Genomic DNA, 17,581 nt, shown 5'->3' with positions numbered 1-17,581 from the left:
ATTGATCATTATTTTTCACATAATTTGCTATCAAATGTACAGTTTGGTTTCAATCTCTTTCCTCTGTGAGGTGCTGGGTAAATTAAACAAAAGGTTTTGAATTCTAGGAATGTCTTTTGATTTAACTAAGGCAGTTGATTGTGTTGATCACAAAATATTGCTTGAGAAGTGGATCATTATGGAATATGGAGAATAGCTTGAAATTTGTTCACCTCCTACTTGAAGAACAGACAGCAAAAGGTCATTGTCCACAGTATTGAGAATGGTTGTGATTTGGGGTATGAGTGGGGCATGGTTAAATGGGGGATGCCCCAGGGATAAGTGCTGGTGACACTCCTGTTCCTTATTTATATAAATGATATGCCCTCTAGCATTACAGGTAGTTCTAAAATATTTCTGTTTGCTGATGACACTAACTTCATAGTACAGGATGTTGTGTGCAACATTAGCTCTGTTCAAAACAGTGCTGTTCATGGCATGTACAAACAGAACACAGCATGTTGTTCTCAATGGAGAGACGTCTACAGACGTTAATGTATCCCCTGGCATGCCACAGGGGAATATTATGGGACCATTGCTTTTCACAATATATATAAATGACCTAGTAGATAGTGTTGGAAGTTCCATACGGCTTTTCACAGATGATGCTGTAGTATACAGAGAAGCTGCAGCATTATAAAATTGCAGCGAAATGCAGGAAGATCTGCAGTGGCTAGGCACTTGGTGCAGGGAGTGGCAACTGACCCTTAACATAGACAAATGTAATGTATTGCGAATACATAGAAAGAAGGATCCTTTATTGTATGATTATATCATAGCAGAACAAACACTGGTAGTAGTTACTTCTGTAAAATATCTGGGAGTATGCGTACAGAATGATTTGAAGTGGAATGATCATATAAAATTAATAGTTGGTAAGGCAGATGCCAGGTTGAGATTCATTGGGAGAAAATGTAGTCAATCAACAAAGGAGGTGGCTTACAAAACACTTGTTCGACCTATACTTAAGTATTGCTCATCAGTGTGGGATCCGTATCAGGTCGGGTTGTCAGAGGAGATAGAGAAGATCCAAAGAAGAGTGGTGCGTTTCGTCACAGGGTTATTTGGTAAGCATGATAGCATTACGGAAATGTTTAGCAAACTCAAGTGGCAGAATCTGCAAGAGAGGTGCTCTGATTGCAGTGTAGCTTGCTGTCCAGGTTTTGAGAGGGTGCATTTCTGGATGAGGTATTGAATATATTGCTTCCCCCTACTTATACCTCCCGAAGAGGTCACGAGAGATTCGAGCACGCATGGAGGCTTTCTGGCAGTCGTTCTTCCCACGAACCATACGTGACTGGTATAACGACTCCATTTCTTACTAGGCTAATTACTGTTTAGCTCTACAGGGCCATTATACTGAAATGTTTCCCCACACCACCTAGTATTGTCTTTCTATTTGTGTGAGTAACTGTATGTTCACTGTTGTGGGTAAATACATACAGCGTACACAGGGCGGTGTGTGAAACTGATGGCGATTACACGCTTCCGCTGTTGTAGAAATCTGCTCCAGATGCTGCAGATACCGTGTTGAGCTGAAAGTGGTAACCAAAATATGGAGAAATATTCTTCGGGGGTCTGTTGCATAGCAATCAGATTGCTTTCAGTTCTGAGAAATGTCCAGTTACTATTGTGGATTTGAATGATCCATGAAGTGACTTCTTTTCCAAAGAAAACATCGAACTATTTCACTAGAACTGAATGCTCCCGTCGGAACTGTTCTCAACTGGTGTTTATTAGTAAATCACAATAGCAGTACATCGCTGGGTGTATAATAAGACGTACCTTCTTGAAATGAACAATATTTTATTGTTCTATTAACTGATTTCCTTCCATATGCACTTATATTTTACAATGTGAATCAAAAACTCGCAATGGCGTCGATTTTTTACATCACAAGAATGGCTCTCCTCTACTAAAATTACTCTTAACCAGAACAAACAAAAACTATATCCTAAGAATAATTATGTGAGCGCTGTCCACCACAGAGTAATAAACAATATCTTTGTCTCTCTCTCGCACTGTCACAGCAAGTTACGCTGCATGATACATCATATATGCCCCTCTTGTGGACGAACGTTTTTGGGCAAAAACAAACACGAGCGTTCACACAACACTATATCGGTGATTGTTTATGATGCTGTATTAAAGTCTACTAGAGTATTAATGTCCACTGTATTTCTTATGATATTTTGGTATTAGTGAATGACTATCTAAATATAAATTATAGATTTGGGTGCATATACTGCTGACAAAGCCTGTGCTGAATTCCTGATGCAGCATATATGCATAGCTTACATGCTTGCTTTTATTCATTTGTCGAGGATGGCATGAGATGTGATCAGAAACCTTTTTTATCATCATTCAAAGCTTCTGTCACTCGCCTTGGGATGTCTCAAACGGATAATCTAGCCATTCGGCCAAGCCCCACAAAGGAAAACCAAGGAAAACCTCGGGGTAGATTTACCATCCTCGTATTTCTCATTTGCAAGGATAATTAATTGAATTACAATGGAAAATAAAAAAAATATTCACAATATGGATTTTTTTTGTTGAATGAATTTAAACACTGTTCACAAAAGAAACACAACACTGTTAATCTTCTGTGTCTTGAGGTGAACCGTCGACGCGTTGGTTTACGTCCATCTACGATTCCCTTCTATCAGTCATCTCCGGGTAACTGATTGAATTCTATTCCCATTTCACCGTCTCCTCGTGGGTATTATGGTTTTCCGTATATGGTTAACATGAAAATAAGAGTCAGTGTAAGTTCCGTGGAAAAGGTGTTTGATCTATGCTGAGCTGAAATAGAATCTAATCTAAGGTTCTTTCTAATTCTCTGTCCTGAATTCGAAATATTCGTAAGTCGTAAGGTGTTCTTCATTTTTATCAACAACCCTAGAATGCACTATACACAAATCCAACTGGAGCTGCCGTGTCAACTTATGCTCGTCATCTTTCAGATGGACTTTAACACTTGTTGATGGGCTTATAACTGAAAGGCATTCGCTCAGTTGGTAACTTCGCGAGCAACAATTGATATAACATAATTTACATACACAGGTATGTTACAACAATAGTACAATTCTAAAGACAATGTTCATCACAAAAGATTGAAACAAAGTAATAGGCGTCCTTTTAAAACTGTGAACGGGTTACCCCTTCCGAACAGCATGACTTCAGCTCAGCGAGTAAAAAAGCAAATACAAACATACATTGAGATTGTTAAGTTGACATAAGAAAAAATATCTTGCCATAGACCAGATTCATTTGAGTCACTAACCCATGGTCATTATGCATTGTGAAACCTGATTGAAATTACTATCTACTAAATAAAAATTTTTTAAAAGAAATCATTCATGCTATAGCTAAATTCTCTGCATACTGAAAAGAAAACTTATCCTTACAGTGGAAAACCTATACATAATGTCTGCATATCTCTCGTACAGTATGCCTGAAAAGAAAAACTAACTACTAAATTGCAAAAAGAAAGAAACTATCCTAAGTATGATTCATAGGTTTAATGAAAATTCTCTAATCAATATTATTTGATAAGAATAGTATTTTCAATCTTCAGAATCTTCAGTCATCATGAAATTGCTTTAACAAGTGATGAGGATACATTCCTTTCACCTTTCCATTCTTTACATCCTTCAAAACATAAGTTCCTGGATGGGGTATTTTGGTAATCACAAATGGTCCTTGATAAGTAATTGCCATTTTGTGTTCTTCCTCTGTATAAGTGAAGCCTTAGGATGTGTTTTTACTAAAACTTGGTCTTTCACTTTATATGTTTTTATTTTTCCAAGTCGATTGTCAAAATATATTTTCCTTTTTCTCGCCTTGTCCATTATATCGAGTAAGGATTGTCGTACTTTATTTTGTAGGTCTATTTTGTTAATAGCTACTTTAGGAATTGGTCGAATCCAGTCATTCTGTTCCTGTTTTCCAAACATCAGTTCGTATGGGGTGTATTCTGTCGTAGTATGTGGCATATTGTTTACAATTTCCTGAAAATCGTGAAGATAATCGATCCATTTGGGTTGCTGGTTGTGGCAATATGTTCTCATGAACCGGTTTAATTCACGAAAAATTCGTTCCACGGGATTCGCCGAAGGGTGGTACACTGATGTTAGAATTTGTTTTATACCACAACTGGCTAATGTTTGCCTCCAACGAAAACCAGTGAACATTGACCCATTGTCAGAAAGAATAGCCTCTGGTTTGCCTACTTTGACTATATAATCCTTGACCAGCTTCTTGGCTATGGATGCAGCAGTAGCTGATTTTAATGGATAAAGTTTGACATACTTAGTGAATATATCAAGAAAAGCTACAATATATTTGCATCCTCCCCTTGATGATGGTAGAGGACCACAGACGTCGACCGAAATGATTGACAGCGGTTTAGTGGGTATAATAGGATGTAGGAAATCTTTCACACAAAAATTTCCTGGTTTGGCTAGCTGACAAATTTTACATTTCCTTAACTGTCTGTGCACTTTCCTGCGAATGTTTGGGAAGTAGCAATATGCTTGAATCTTCCGAGCACACTTTAATACTCCAAAATGTCCCCAAGTGATGTGCGTGTGCAAAATTAAGTCATTCTCATTCTTCTCGAGAATACACACTTTCCAATTATCTGAATCAAGATGCCCTTTGAAAAATAAGACGTCGTCCTCAACTTTGTACAGTCTCTTCAGATCATCGTTTCCAGGCTTTGCTTAAGTTTCCTTTATTGAATGCCAACGAGGATCTTCATTCTGTAGTTTCTCCATGTTCTTACACATGTCAAGAAAATGTTTCCTATATATTCTATCAGTCATTATAAGAACATTAAATTCGAACGGATTGCCGGTGATGTTGATAGTTGACAAATCTCCATCTGGCATTCTAGACAGTGCATCAGCAATGAAATTATCCTGTCCGATTAGGTATTTAATTTCAAATTGAAACTCTTGGAGTGAGAGCGTCCATCTTGCTAATCTTGGATGTAATAATTTACATGTTTGCAAAAAACTTAACGCTTTGTGGTCACAGTTACTGTTGTCTTCGCTCCATATAAGTAATAGTAAAATTTCTTAAATGACCAGACTACGGCCAATGCTTCCCTTTTGGTAGTCGTATATGTTCTTTCACATGCAGTTAAGAGTCGGCTAGCAAAAGCTATTGGACAGAAAGTTGATTTCCTATCTATGATCTTTACTTGGAAGAGGCATGAACCTATTCCAATTTCCGAAGCATCTGCCATTAAACCGAATTCTTGGCTCACATCCGGATGATATAATATTTGTGAATTGACTAAGGCATGTTTTATTGCTTCAAATGCATTCTGACATTGTTGCGTCCACACCCACGGAGTATTTTTGCGCAACAAGCTGTACAACGGTTCTGCATTAATAGAGTGGTCGTGAATGAAACGCCTGAAAAAAAAGAGACAACTCCGAGGAAGCCCTTTAACTGTCTTTTTGTTGTTGGAACTGCAAAGTTTTTGATTGCCTTTAGTTTCTCGGAGTCCGGTAAGATGCCTTTTTCATTTATAAGATGACCCAAAAATTTGATTTTATCTCGAGCAAAATGGGACTTTTGCAGATTTGCGGTTATGCCTGCTTCCTTGAAACGTTCTAACACTCTTCTCAATAAATCAACATGCTCCTCCCATGTGCTCGTAGCTATGAGCATGTCGTCCACAAATAAAGTTAAATTGCTTCGAAGTGCAGGTCCCAATGCATGATCTAGAGCATTTATAAAAACTCCTGAGCTCATGTTTAGCCCGAAATGTAAAACCTTAAATTGATAGCTTCTACCTGCATGTACAAATGCGGTGTACTTTTTTGATGGTTCGTCTAGAGCCACCTGCCAAAATGAACTTCTCAAATCAATATTTGTTAAGTATTTCATCCCCTCGAACTTTTGAATTAGCTCATCGATGTTTTCCGAGTGAGTTCGCACGGGCATGATAATCTTATTTATCTGCCGTGCGTCTAGCACGAGACGAACTTTTCCTCCCTTTTTCGAGACAACATGAAGCGGACTACAGTATGGACTCGTCGAAGGTTCGATCAGATCCCATTCAAGCATCTGGTGGATTTTCGCATCAACTGCCTTTCGTTGGTGCCACGGTACTGGATAAAAAATACGGCAGAAAACTTGGTGTGGTATCACATCTAAATGGCATGTGTATCCCTTGATTACACCAGGTCTTTCTTGACAGACTTCATGATATTCCTGTAGAAGATCATATAATTGCTTTCTTTGGTGTTGTTGCAAATATTCAGGTTCTTGCACCTTTTCATATACCACAACTTCACGGTTTAAAACTGGTTGCAAATAATTAATTTGGTAATACCGTACAGGTTTGCTATGTATCCACTTTATTTGCAGCTTTCGTCCCTGACAATACTTTCCATGGGTACTATATTCCCTGAGAAGATTCAGTTGATGTTTCTGATCCATTATTGTAAAACTGGCACGGCCTAGAGAAAAATCGATATGCCAATTTCTCTCTCTAAATTCATCTATACCCAGGATACAGTCCTCAACCAATTTTTTTATTACAAGGAACGTGCAATTTATAGCTACATTTCCTATGTCTAACTGGAGTTGAGTCTGCACTTTAACCTGAGAAGGCTTATGACCAGTAGGACCTACAATTCTACAACATTGAACAGGAAAAATCGGTGGATTTGCTGTCTGAAGTATTCTTTGAAATAACTTCTCAGAAATGACATTTACTGCTGCTCCTGTATCTAAAGTAACTTGCACAGTAATGCCTTCAATCGCCGCCTGAATTTTCGCAACAGGTACAGTGATATGTTCCTCTTGACAAGGCATCATATCCTGCTGAAGTTCTTCTATTAATAATCTGCCTTCATTGTACCGGAAAAATTTGGCGCTCGAATTTTCGCCCCTGAAAACTTCCTCGACTGCACCGTCGGGGCTTCTGACAGTCGAGTTTAGTTTGACGATTGTCCATTATTAGTAGATGTCTGCTCCGTTACGTCGGTTATTATTGGTGGTTGATTTCTCCATTCATTTGCATTATCATTTGGTACCCAACCTGAAGTTTGTGGTTGGTTGTGACATTCATGGGTTTGTTGCTGATATCGGCGTTTTTGCTGATAATTCCCTTCTTGATAGTATCCTTTCCTCTTCTTATTATTCTTCCTCCATTTCCGTTTATATGTTTGTTCACATTGTTGGTCATGATTACACTCGTCGGGATTTTCGTTACCAAATTTCACGTTTTTCTGGAAATAATTCACCTGTGGGTTTGGTGAACTGTGTGCAAAAGGTTTGTTTCCATACTGTTTGTTGTTACTATTGTATTTGTTAGGTTGGTAACTTGGTTGGTTATAGCGCATACGAGATTCTTCGAACAGAATGTCTATTGAATCCAATGTGGCTAGAAAATCTTCCACATGTTGTTCAGGCACATGTAGAAGCTTTTCCTTAACTGCAAGTGGAAGTTTGCCCTTTAATATTCGAATGATATCCTGCATCGGGATTGGTTCATTCCAGTATTTACTTTTATTTATACACTTCTCGAAATACTTTCTTAAAGATCCATTTTTGAAAGAAAATGGTTATGGGTCATAAACTTCCTTACGTAGTCTTTCTTGTACACCTTTATTCCAGTATTTGTGCAAGAAAGCGCGTTCAAATTGGTCATAATCTTGACACCATCGGATGCTTCTGACGCCCACATCGATCCATCTCCATGTATGAATCCTGCAACGTACATAATTTTTTGTTGCTCAGTCCACATTCGCGGCAATATCCCTTTAAATTGTTTGATAAATACCACGGGATTGATCGACTTCCTTTCGGGAATAAATATCTGGAATTGACGATATTTAAGCATTTTTTCTTCATTCATAGTCACAGGTGTATTCTGGTGGCTACTACGCGGTGAATGATAATCTCGATAATTTGTTTCTGGTTGATTACGTAAATATGCACCAGTACATGGATATTGTTGCATGGATTCGGTTTCACTGGTTTCATCAGGAATAATGTCTGCTTTTGATAAACTGCAAGTAGTATGTGCCCCTCTAGTATTAACTAGACCCTGCTGGCATGCTTTTAATGTATTTTCTATCTTTGCTTTCCAAGCAGGAAATTCATCTCCTATATTCTCCTTAATCTCTTTAACTTCTGCTTTAAGTTGTTCTTGTGCAGCTTCGTTGTTAACTTGCACGTTAGAAACTGTTTCTTTCAAGGTTTTGTCAACATAATTTCGCACTGTCTCGGTTTGATCCTTTGCCCAATCTTCAATGTCCTTAGAAAATGCGATCTTATGTTCATTGAAAAGTTTCTCTATGTGTTTCTCGCCTTCGAGACTGAGAGTGTCTATCCTCCGAGTAAGCTCAATGACAGCTTGTTCGTTATCGTGCTTAATTGTATTCACGTCTTGCGCAATAGTGTTCTGTACATGAATAACTTCTTGCACTTGATGATTTAGTGTATCTTGACGACATAAGATGTCTTTGTATTTGTTTGTTAATTCCTGATACTGTTGTTCTTGTGTAACTATGAGTTGTGCCTGACTGGTAATCAAGTGACTCTGCTTTGTTTCCAAACTCTGGAATTTTTCAGTAATCTTATCATTTATTTCTTTTAGTTTATTAGATTGCTCCTGAGCCAAATTAAATTGCGCACTCTCCAATGCCTGGAATCTACGATTCATGTCGTTTGCAAACGTGGATTGTGCCGTTGCAAGATTAGATTGCGTGGTTTCCAATTCTTTAATCACTTGTGTTATGACAGTCAAACTTGACATCAGCTGGGATAACAAATCGGTATTCTCAGAAATTGGCGATTGCACTGGGCTTAATGAGGATTGTACCGACACAATTTTCGGTACAGTCATTTTGTTTTTGCACGCTTCTGTGTCAGAGATGAAATTCATGTTGTTTGTTGGTTGCTGCATATTTCTCTGGACTTCTTTTGACATATGAATGTCGGAACTAGCAACCGTTTGTGTCGACGGCATGAGCGCATTAATTATTGCTGGTTGCTCAGCCGTAATCGACATATCGCTAACTATGGCGGTATTAAAATCTGTGGCACTAGTTGATGATGCATTCACACTATTTGATTCATTACTAGTTGACGATGCATTTACACTATTTAATTCATTTTGTGGCATTGTGATGCGTGCTTGCTTATTGGCTTTGAACATAGATCTAGTTATCACCATGTAAATGAGCAATTGACAGTTTCTCCTCTAAATAAGTCCTACAAAAGTGACTATTAAACTTTTACACACGCAAAAACGTTAATGTCCTAATGCTGTTAATGTACACTTTACAATGTGACACAAAAACAATGCATAGATAACACATAAAATGTTGTCTTACTATATCTACTGAAATACTGGATTTCTAGTAAAAGTAATATAGCAACTCTATTTATACTTAGAAAATTTCTACATGAGGGGTCACTACAATGCATAAATGCTCAAGAAAGCTAGTAATTCAAATGTTCTGGCCTTTTTGAAGTTTCTGCTCGGCTGCTGGGATGGCGCACTCGTTCTCTTCACAAGATACTCCCGCACGTTAGCGTTAGCATGAAACATACAAAGGACCATAATGTAGTTACTCTATAAGACTAGACATATATACACACAATGAAACATTACTTACTAAATTACTAACATATTTGTATTGCAGGTTCACTATGAGTGTTGTATCAGGATCGTGTCCTGTCACGGTCGCCATTTATAACGACTCCATTTCTTACTAGGCTAATTACTGTTTAGCTCTACAGGGCCATTATACTGAAATGTTTCCCCACACCACCTAGTATTGTCTTTCTATTTGTGTGAGTAACTGTATGTTCACTGTTGTGGGTAAATACATACAGCGTACACAGGACGGTGTGTGAAACTGATGGCGATTACACGCTTCCGCTGTTGTAGAAATCTGCTCCAGATGCTGCAGATACTGTGTTGAGCTGAAAGTGGTAACCAAAATATGGAGAAATATTCTTCGGGGGTCTGTTGCATAGCAATCAGATTGCTTTCAGTTCTGAGAAATGTCCAGTTACTATTGTGGATTTGAATGATCCATGAAGTGACTTCTTTTCCGAAGAAAACATCGAACTATTTCACTAGAACGGAATGCTCCCGTCGGAACTGTTCTCAACTGGTGTTTATTAGTAAATCACAATAGCAGTACATCGCTGGGTGTATAATAAGACGTACCTTCTTGAAATGAACAATATTTTATTGTTCTATTAACTGATTTCCTTCCATATGCACTTATATTTTACAATGTGAATCAAAAACTCGCAATGGCGTCGATTTTTTACATCACAAGAATGGCTCTCCTCTACTAAAATTACTCTTAACCAGAACAAACAAAAACTATATCCTAAGAATAATTATGTGAGCGCTGTCCGCCACAGAGTAATAAACAATATCTTTGTCTCTCTCTCTCGCACTGTCACAGCAAGTTACGCTGCATGATACATCATACTGGGACAGGAAAGGGAGGTAATGACAGTGGCACATAATGTGCCCTCCGCCATGCCCTGTTGGGTGGCTTGTGGAGTATAAATGTAGATGTAGATGTAGATAAGTTCATGGCTTGTAGAAAATAAAGTAATGCTAAATCACAGTAAGACTCAGTGTTTACATTTTCTAACGTACGGTTCAACAAAACCCAATATTTTAATTTCACAGAATGGGCAAATGATTAGTGAAACTGAACAGTTCAAATTTCTAGGTGTTCAGATAGATAATAAACTGTCATGGAAAGCCCACATTCAGGATCTTGTTCAAAGACTTAATGCTGCCATTTTTACTATTCAAGTAGTATCTGAAGTAAGTGATCGTTTGACATGAAAATTAGTCCACTTTGATTATTTATGTCATATGGTATTACATTTTGGGGTAACTCTCCCCGTTCTCATAGGATATTTTTGGTTCAGAAATGGGCAGTTTGGGCAATAAGTGGTGTAAGTTTGTGAACCTCTTGTTGACCCCAGTTCACTGGTCTGGGTATCCTGAAACTGGCCTCTCAATTCCTTTCTTGTTAATTATATCAGCTTATTTCCAAGAATTAGCATCTTTCACTCAGCTAATACTAGGCAGAAATCCAATTTGCATTTAAACGGCACTTCCTTGAATCTTGTGCAGAATGCTGCTGCATCCGTTTTCAATAAGCTACCACAAGAATTCAAAAATCTTAACAGTAATCCAAGCGCTTTCAAATCGGAACTGAAGAGTTTCCTCAAGGGTCACTCCTTCTATTCTATCAAGGAGTTCCTTCAGAAATTAAGCTGATTCCAACGTTATATTGTTGATTGCATTTACATAAACGTATGGCTTGTCCTCTTTTGGGTTCAGAAACATTTTATTTCATCTGTTATTATTTTTACGTTGTAATTTCATGTGCTGACATGTTCCATGACTTTGGTGATTTGCTCCTCAGTTTGGTCCTATAGAACTAGACATGTAAAATAAATAAATAAAATTCCACAGAAGTTGTTCACGGTCACCAACACAAGCTGTTTCAATTCAGGAGTCTGTTATTGGGGCACTCATCTCGGTGAAATTGGAACACATCACATGTAATGAGGTCTGCTGAACAGTTACTAATACTTACAGTTGCTGCACTGTCATACAGTCTCTGTTGGCAGTATTCCATTACAGGTTCAATGCCTGTGGATTATTAGCTAGTCAGAACTTGATCTACCTGACCGAGACACTAACATCATACTGCTTGTAACTTTCTGATTCTATTTGTAGGGATAGTGCTGTGACACTTATGCATCACTGTACTGGACCTTTATTCTGTCATGAATTCTGATCAATTGCACAGTGTTAATCAAATAATGGGATGCTGCCAGTCTGTCATCAGGTTGTTAGTCGGACAACCACCTAACACTACCACTGCCAGCATTTATCAGTCAGCACTAAACTCACTAACAAGGTCATATGGAACTAAAAATTTGGCTACAAGCCTTCAGAATTTGTATAGGCTTCATTCAGTTTGGCTTAACCATGTGCTTGATACCACAGCACACTGTTAAGGAATATGTTCACCAATTTTCAGCCTACTCCCATCATTTTTCACTTTTTTATTACACATTTACTGGTTTTGTACATGGCAAAATTTAGAACCTTTGCACTGCTGTAGGTGTGTTGCTTTCTGCACCACCAGCTCCTTGAATACACAAAGAACAGTTTTAGACAATATGTATGTCTAAAGGAAGGCATTGTTTTCATTAGATTGAAAGTGCTGTCATCAATGAGTTTTTAGATTATTATGCAACTTATGTGTCTCATGCTACATATTTTTGATCATCATCTGTACCTTTAAAATGGTCATCAAAACAACTTGAATGAATGAAGGTGTAAAGTCTGTAAATTAGTCCATTATCATATTAAGACAATTTATTTCTAAATGTTCTTTTGATCAAATAAATTTTACATTTCACTAGTACTGGTTTCAGTTACTGCCATCTTCAGATCTGTTACAAATGAAAATCAGTGGTGTAACCAACTAAGTTACACCACTCTTTTTTTTAACAGCTCTGAAGATGGCCATAGCCAAAACTGGAAAACTGGTAATAAAGAAATGTGAAACTTAAATGAAGCCTACAAGAAGTTTAAAGACATATTTGCTTTATAGTCATCCATTTCAAATTGTTTGTGAGATTTTAAGGGAATTTTAATGAAAAATGAGAATAGAGGGAGAGGAAAATTATGTTTATAATCACATCAAGTTTATGGTAATTAAAGGTGAAGTATATTTTTGAGGTGGACAAAGATGGAAAAGAAAGTCAGCTGTCTGTTGCTGAAGGAACCTTCTCAGCATTAAGGTTATATGGTTTACAGAAAATGCAAGAACCTTGATTAAGATGGCTGGATGGGGATTCTAACCTTGCTGCTCCCAATTATGAAATCATCATTGCAAATACTGTGGCCACCCACATAGTCAGATAAATAAAGCAAAATATGATTTTGCATAGAAAGTGAACAATTTTATCATCTCTGATGCAAGGGCTATAAGGACACAATAACAAGGATTGAGGAATATATGGAAGCACACAGATTGTTTTACTTTATTTCAATTGAACAATGAAAAGGAAAGGAAGTAATTTTTAACTGTGAAAGGTACTTTGTGTCAGACCCTGTACAGTGGCTTGTTGGGCATAACATACTTTGATCAAAATAATTGATGAGGAAGTGGGGAGCATAGGTTCAGCCATGGTGCACTGACATTTTATGAAAATGTAAGTGTCTGGAAAAGCTTGAGCTGCAATTACTTAGTCTTTATTAATACAGGAAGAGGCCATAACACTCACATAAAAATGTCAATTACACCTGCTAGTGGTAGGAACATTGTTCAAGTAGTTAGGATTCATGATTCATTGGTGTTGGAGCTAGTGATCACTTTAATTGTTTGAAGAGTTTACATAATGTTTCAGTTGTTTGATGTATTGTGTCCTTGGGGTGGTAAGCTATTGGTAGGATACAATCTGTTCAATCACTGTGAGAGGTAGCAGATGCTATTACAGCTTCTCATAGTGTAATTTCAGGACTCCCTTCAAACAATAAGTGGTACTTGAAGGAGAATGTGGCAACATTGCTACGGAGCTACAGTAAAAAATGAGGGCCCTTCTTGTGTACATCCTATCACAATTTTAAAGGAAATCACAGCAAGGTTGTCTGCAAAGAGCTACATTAAAAAATGAGGGCCCTTCTTGGTTACACCCCATCACAATTGGTAGCAGAATGCAACTAAGCTACACTAGGCCTTTAGAAGAATATAGATAAAAGATGACTAACACTGTCTTTGTTAACCTCTGGATGCTTGGTGTAACTGCTTGTAGCAACTTGATTTCAAATCATCCCAATACGTTGGACAGAGGAACATTGCAGATATCGGGTCTGCGAGTGCAACTACAATTTGTTCTCTTTTGCATTTCTATGTAGACTGACAAGCAGTATGTTTGTCTGGAGGGGGAGTCTGGAACATGAAACATCTACACATTTGTGCACAAAACTTCCAAATATTGTGGCGTTGGAACAGTGATGTGGGTAGAAACAAACAATGACTGATGACAGCACAGTTTCTCTTGAAACTAATATATGGAGATGAAGTCTTTTAACCTTCAGTTCTGTCCCACGTTGATCCAAAGAGAATTTTCTGTTTAAGAACAACAAATCTCGTCCCTATAGAGCTAAGTAGATGAACAGCAAATTGCCAGTTATGGTACTGTCACCAGCTTGCTCAAAGGGCTAGAAAACTGTTGAACACATCTGAGACTGGCTTGGTGGGCCCATTGCAGCCAGACTAATAATACTTCAGCCTGTAGCTTTTCCACTCTAGCAAAGGCAAAATGATCCTGAGACACTAGGGAAAAATCTGACTAAAACTGCATCACAAAGGTTTTAGGTGGTAGATCATCATTCCCGCTGACCACCCATCATATAAGGAGGGAGTCACTAGGGTTGCTTCATTTATTTCCATGCTGTCCTGCAGTTAAAGTCATGGTCTTCCCACGTATTCACTTATACAGACAAGGATTTTGCAAATTTTCCATAGTGGGGAAAAAAAAACAAAAAAAAAAAAACACTATTTGACACAAGTTATTCAAAATGCTGTACTGTGGATGAAGCAGGAACTGTGTACTGAGATTTGAAACAATGAACTGAGAAAAACACACATTCAACTTGTTGAAAGGGTGACTGTTGTTTCAAGTATCATACTGGATTAGTACTCATAGGACACATCAAAGCACTGATGCACACTTTGGGAGAATGAACTGAATTTAAACAAACTCAAGTGGTAATCCTGCAGAGGATTGTATGGATCTTTTGTACATTTATTCAGCACCTTGGATATGAGGTGTCAGCAGTGTAATAATATTCTAAATGACAGTAGCATACAGGTTAATGCTTGGGTCAGTACATCAGATGCTCATACATTCCTTATCAAATCATAGACCTCAGTACAAACAAGCTTACGAGACAAAATACTAGTCATCCATTTAAAATGAGCACACTAGTCACTTTGGAATACTGTAGGAGCATAGAAATGGTACCAGGAGGTCATGTAACTCTTCCTACTGTTGTAAGTCATGGCAGTGTGCTGCAATGGAGGGAGAGCACTGCTGTCATTAGTGAGCATATCTTGCGGCTGGGGCATCAGAAGACATTTTACTGGCCATCAGTGTGGTAGTCAAGTCCAGGATGGGCAAGATGTGCAGCATCAGTTCATCTGTTTGTGGATTCGCATCACATGGTAAACCTTGTTTTCTGACATAATGCAAGCACTGGGCTTGTTTCATATCCTATTGTACTATGAGTACGTCAATTTGGGAAATGCTGGCTGGAGTGGCTGAGCGTTTCCAGGTGCTACAGTCTGGAGCCACGTGACCGCTACGGTCACAGGTTTGAATCCTGCCTCAGGCATGGATGTGTGTGTTGTCCTTAGGTTAGTAAGGTTTAAGTAGTTCTAAGTTATAGGGGACTGATGACCTCAGCAGTTAAGTCTCATAGTGCTCAGAGCCATTTGAACCATTTTTGAATTTGGGAAAAGCTGATATTCTGAAAGTGAACTGCCATGACTAACAACATGTTGTTTTCATTGGCTGCTGTTGACAGTTGTGTATTTTAACAGTGGAAGCCACAGCCCTACATGTTTACCTCTGCTCATTGGATGATACAGTACACAGATATTAGCAACAACACAAAACCAAACAGTTGGATGATCTAAGCATGAATAAAAGTTGCCTTAACTGATGAATTAAAGTACATGTTGGTATACAGTGATGGCAAGGTGCAAGTAATCTAAAACCAAGTGAGATAATGCCGTCTCACAGCCCACAGAGCGTCTTAGAGGTAGGTGTTATTGAGTGAAGGGTTTAAAGTGAGAACTCAATGGGGTCCCTGATACGACTGGTGTATGATTAACATACCTGCTATCTCATTCTAGTGTGGTCATTTGCTTACTTACAGCACTTTGCAAGTAACTGGTACCTGCAGTAGCATAATGAAACATCCTGTAACTTCAAAATTCTGTCTAAGAGGATGCTTCCATGCTCCTCCCTCCTCTCCTCCCCCCTCCTGCCCGCCCACCAGTATCATCCTACTTCTTTCCTATTGGACACATTTGGGATGTCATCAAGTAGGATCATGGTGGTGATGCTAGTGGGTGGCAATAAAGGAAGTTATATATGCTAATAGGTAAATTGTGTAATTAAACTAATCATAGCTGTATAATACCTATGTTTGGGCTCCACACTGTTTTGCCATTCAATGCTTGATGTCTTTTTGCTGCAGATGAAACTGTCATGTGACTAAGATTGTAATGTTCTCACAGGGAGCTAACACCGTCACTAGGGGAGTGCCTGCGTGTGTTGTGCCGTGAGCTTTGTGCTGATGGGCTGGTGACTTCAGACATTCCTGATGCAGTTTGCAGCAGCATTGACAATGCCTCTCAACACTTTCCTGATCCAGCAGAGGTTGACCCGTGGAGAAGATGTCACAACAGGCTGCTGTCCTGTGCTGCGCATTCTTACCATCACTCAGAGTCTGAAAGCAACCCACGCTACTACCACCTGGAATTGTGGGAGGAAAGCTACCATGGCAGTCAAGAATCCCTTGTACCCACTTCATAAGCCACCAAACAGTGGTTATCAGATATCATGAGATGATAACAACATTCACTTTTGGTTTCTGTGCAATTGATATATATTTTTTTAAGATGGCAGAGTTATTCCAAAGTATTGCACTGTGAGACTTCCAATACCAAAAGTATAGCTAATAACTCCATTTTCCAATCACAAAAAAGTGTAATGAAAGAGAAATGAAATTATTATTTCTGAGGCATTATGTGTTCACATTACACTGATTACATTCTGTGGCATGTGTCTGCAGCTTTTTCTCCATTCTCTACTTCAAGAGATAGAGAGGGTTATGGAAATCCAATGCATCAAAGAAGTTTGATACCAAGTGAGCTGATAGCGTACAAAGGGGTTCAAAAATTGGGAATGGATGGGAATAGATAACCGGTTCCGGCATATTCCCTGCAACCACAGGACAACTACTAAACACATTTGATGGAAATGGGTAATGGCATGCATTTTAATTCTGACAACTTTCTGAAACAGCAATGTCAATATTTGTGTGTGTGTGTGTGTGTGTGTGTGTGTGTGTGTGTGTGCGTGCATGCGTGCGTGCGTGCGTGCGTGCCTGTGTGTGTGTGTGTGTGTGTGTGTGTGTGTGTGTGTGTGTGTGTGTGTGTGTGTGTGCACATGCATACGTGTGTGTCTGAGATGAAATTATGAATGTATGCACCCATTTACCTTGAGATGTCACTGTACCATGGCTGTATCATCTTATTATGGAAATTGATGCACAACTGTTGCTTTTGGGATTATTTTCCTGTGCATGTTGTGTTGGCTCATACATCCGGCTTCATCTCACATATGTCTCACTGGAAACGGAGAGCTTGCTTGCCACACAAGAATCATAATAAGATTGCAGTTGGTCATAAATATATATGTACTGTGCCTAACTAAC

The 17,581-nt window shown here is 38.5% G+C and overlaps 1 long non-coding RNA gene across 1 annotated transcript in view; it reads left to right on the top strand.

The window, feature by feature from the left end:
* LOC126418751 (uncharacterized) overlaps positions 1–17,276 on the top strand; it is a 43,769-nt gene extending 26,493 nt beyond the window's left edge. The window contains exon 3 of the long non-coding RNA XR_007575892.1: positions 16,380–17,276. This is a non-coding gene — a long non-coding RNA (uncharacterized LOC126418751). The remainder of the gene's footprint in view (positions 1–16,379) is intronic.
* Positions 17,277–17,581: the final 305 nt, after the last annotated feature.

The sequence above is a fragment of the Schistocerca serialis genome, chromosome 9 (genome assembly GCF_023864345.2).
Source record: "Schistocerca serialis cubense isolate TAMUIC-IGC-003099 chromosome 9, iqSchSeri2.2, whole genome shotgun sequence".
Classification (NCBI taxonomy): Eukaryota; Metazoa; Arthropoda; class Insecta; order Orthoptera; family Acrididae; genus Schistocerca; species Schistocerca serialis.
This window is presented reverse-complemented; position numbering and strand designations above follow the sequence as displayed.